The following is a 3,767-nucleotide window of genomic DNA, read 5'->3' as shown; positions in this document are numbered from 1 at the left end:
TAGGGTTAGGGTTAGGGTTAGGGTTAGGGTTAGGGTTAGGGTTAGGGTTAGGGTTAGGGTTAGGGTTAGGGTTAGGGTTAGGGTTAGGGTTAGGGTTAGGGTTAGGGTTAGGGTTAGGGTTAGGGTTAGGGTTAGGGTTAGGGTTAGGGTTAGGGTTAGGGTTAGGGTTAGGGTTAGGGTTAGGGTTAGGGTTAGGGTTAGGGTTAGGGTTAGGGTTAGGGTTAGGGTTAGGGTTAGGGTTAGGGTTAGGGTTAGGGTTAGGGTTAGGGTTAGGGTTAGGGTTAGGGTTAGGGTTAGGGTTAGGGTTAGGGTTAGGGTTAGGGTTAGGGTTAGGGTTAGGGTTAGGGTTAGGGTTAGGGTTAGGGTTAGGGTTAGGGTTAGGGTTAGGGTTAGGGTTAGGGTTAGGGTTAGGGTTAGGGTTAGGGTTAGGGTTAGGGTTAGGGTTAGGGTTAGGGTTAGGGTTAGGGTTAGGGTTAGGGTTAGGGTTAGGGTTAGGGTTAGGGTTAGGGTTAGGGTTAGGGTTAGGGTTAGGGTTAGGGTTAGGGTTAGGGTTAGGGTTAGGGTTAGGGTTAGGGTTAGGGTTAGGGTTAGGGTTAGGGTTAGGGTTAGGGTTAGGGTTAGGGTTAGGGTTAGGGTTAGGGTTAGGGTTAGGGTTAGGGTTAGGGTTAGGGTTAGGGTTAGGGTTAGGGTTAGGGTTAGGGTTAGGGTTAGGGTTAGGGTTAGGGTTAGGGTTAGGGTTAGGGTTAGGGTTAGGGTTAGGGTTAGGGTTAGGGTTAGGGTTAGGGTTAGGGTTAGGGTTAGGGTTAGGGTTAGGGTTAGGGTTAGGGTTAGGGTTAGGGTTAGGGTTAGGGTTAGGGTTAGGGTTAGGGTTAGGGTTAGGGTTAGGGTTAGGGTTAGGGTTAGGGTTAGGGTTAGGGTTAGGGTTAGGGTTAGGGTTAGGGTTAGGGTTAGGGTTAGGGTTAGGGTTAGGGTTAGGGTTAGGGTTAGGGTTAGGGTTAGGGTTAGGGTTAGGGTTAGGGTTAGGGTTAGGGTTAGGGTTAGGGTTAGGGTTAGGGTTAGGGTTAGGGTTAGGGTTAGGGTTAGGGTTAGGGTTAGGGTTAGGGTTAGGGTTAGGGTTAGGGTTAGGGTTAGGGTTAGGGTTAGGGTTAGGGTTAGGGTTAGGGTTAGGGTTAGGGTTAGGGTTAGGGTTAGGGTTAGGGTTAGGGTTAGGGTTAGGGTTAGGGTTAGGGTTAGGGTTAGGGTTAGGGTTAGGGTTAGGGTTAGGGTTAGGGTTAGGGTTAGGGTTAGGGTTAGGGTTAGGGTTAGGGTTAGGGTTAGGGTTAGGGTTAGGGTTAGGGTTAGGGTTAGGGTTAGGGTTAGGGTTAGGGTTAGGGTTAGGGTTAGGGTTAGGGTTAGGGTTAGGGTTAGGGTTAGGGTTAGGGTTAGGGTTAGGGTTAGGGTTAGGGTTAGGGTTAGGGTTAGGGTTAGGGTTAGGGTTAGGGTTAGGGTTAGGGTTAGGGTTAGGGTTAGGGTTAGGGTTAGGGTTAGGGTTAGGGTTAGGGTTAGGGTTAGGGTTAGGGTTAGGGTTAGGGTTAGGGTTAGGGTTAGGGTTAGGGTTAGGGTTAGGGTTAGGGTTAGGGTTAGGGTTAGGGTTAGGGTTAGGGTTAGGGTTAGGGTTAGGGTTAGGGTTAGGGTTAGGGTTAGGGTTAGGGTTAGGGTTAGGGTTAGGGTTAGGGTTAGGGTTAGGGTTAGGGTTAGGGTTAGGGTTAGGGTTAGGGTTAGGGTTAGGGTTAGGGTTAGGGTTAGGGTTAGGGTTAGGGTTAGGGTTAGGGTTAGGGTTAGGGTTAGGGTTAGGGTTAGGGTTAGGGTTAGGGTTAGGGTTAGGGTTAGGGTTAGGGTTAGGGTTAGGGTTAGGGTTAGGGTTAGGGTTAGGGTTAGGGTTAGGGTTAGGGTTAGGGTTAGGGTTAGGGTTAGGGTTAGGGTTAGGGTTAGGGTTAGGGTTAGGGTTAGGGTTAGGGTTAGGGTTAGGGTTAGGGTTAGGGTTAGGGTTAGGGTTAGGGTTAGGGTTAGGGTTAGGGTTAGGGTTAGGGTTAGGGTTAGGGTTAGGGTTAGGGTTAGGGTTAGGGTTAGGGTTAGGGTTAGGGTTAGGGTTAGGGTTAGGGTTAGGGTTAGGGTTAGGGTTAGGGTTAGGGTTAGGGTTAGGGTTAGGGTTAGGGTTAGGGTTAGGGTTAGGGTTAGGGTTAGGGTTAGGGTTAGGGTTAGGGTTAGGGTTAGGGTTAGGGTTAGGGTTAGGGTTAGGGTTAGGGTTAGGGTTAGGGTTAGGGTTAGGGTTAGGGTTAGGGTTAGGGTTAGGGTTAGGGTTAGGGTTAGGGTTAGGGTTAGGGTTAGGGTTAGGGTTAGGGTTAGGGTTAGGGTTAGGGTTAGGGTTAGGGTTAGGGTTAGGGTTAGGGTTAGGGTTAGGGTTAGGGTTAGGGTTAGGGTTAGGGTTAGGGTTAGGGTTAGGGTTAGGGTTAGGGTTAGGGTTAGGGTTAGGGTTAGGGTTAGGGTTAGGGTTAGGGTTAGGGTTAGGGTTAGGGTTAGGGTTAGGGTTAGGGTTAGGGTTAGGGTTAGGGTTAGGGTTAGGGTTAGGGTTAGGGTTAGGGTTAGGGTTAGGGTTAGGGTTAGGGTTAGGGTTAGGGTTAGGGTTAGGGTTAGGGTTAGGGTTAGGGTTAGGGTTAGGGTTAGGGTTAGGGTTAGGGTTAGGGTTAGGGTTAGGGTTAGGGTTAGGGTTAGGGTTAGGGTTAGGGTTAGGGTTAGGGTTAGGGTTAGGGTTAGGGTTAGGGTTAGGGTTAGGGTTAGGGTTAGGGTTAGGGTTAGGGTTAGGGTTAGGGTTAGGGTTAGGGTTAGGGTTAGGGTTAGGGTTAGGGTTAGGGTTAGGGTTAGGGTTAGGGTTAGGGTTAGGGTTAGGGTTAGGGTTAGGGTTAGGGTTAGGGTTAGGGTTAGGGTTAGGGTTAGGGTTAGGGTTAGGGTTAGGGTTAGGGTTAGGGTTAGGGTTAGGGTTAGGGTTAGGGTTAGGGTTAGGGTTAGGGTTAGGGTTAGGGTTAGGGTTAGGGTTAGGGTTAGGGTTAGGGTTAGGGTTAGGGTTAGGGTTAGGGTTAGGGTTAGGGTTAGGGTTAGGGTTAGGGTTAGGGTTAGGGTTAGGGTTAGGGTTAGGGTTAGGGTTAGGGTTAGGGTTAGGGTTAGGGTTAGGGTTAGGGTTAGGGTTAGGGTTAGGGTTAGGGTTAGGGTTAGGGTTAGGGTTAGGGTTAGGGTTAGGGTTAGGGTTAGGGTTAGGGTTAGGGTTAGGGTTAGGGTTAGGGTTAGGGTTAGGGTTAGGGTTAGGGTTAGGGTTAGGGTTAGGGTTAGGGTTAGGGTTAGGGTTAGGGTTAGGGTTAGGGTTAGGGTTAGGGTTAGGGTTAGGGTTAGGGTTAGGGTTAGGGTTAGGGTTAGGGTTAGGGTTAGGGTTAGGGTTAGGGTTAGGGTTAGGGTTAGGGTTAGGGTTAGGGTTAGGGTTAGGGTTAGGGTTAGGGTTAGGGTTAGGGTTAGGGTTAGGGTTAGGGTTAGGGTTAGGGTTAGGGTTAGGGTTAGGGTTAGGGTTAGGGTTAGGGTTAGGGTTAGGGTTAGGGTTAGGGTTAGGGTTAGGGTTAGGGTTAGGGTTAGGGTTAGGGTTAGGGTTAGGGTTAGGGTTAGGGTTAGGGTTAGGGTTAGGGTTAGGGTTAGGGTTAGGGTTAGGGTTAGGGTTGAGGGTTAGGGTTAGGGTTAGGGTTAGG

Source organism: Microcebus murinus, chromosome 24 (genome assembly GCF_040939455.1).
Source record: "Microcebus murinus isolate Inina chromosome 24, M.murinus_Inina_mat1.0, whole genome shotgun sequence".
Lineage (NCBI taxonomy): Eukaryota > Metazoa > Chordata > Mammalia > Primates > Cheirogaleidae > Microcebus > Microcebus murinus.
Note: the sequence above shows the minus strand (reverse complement) of the source record.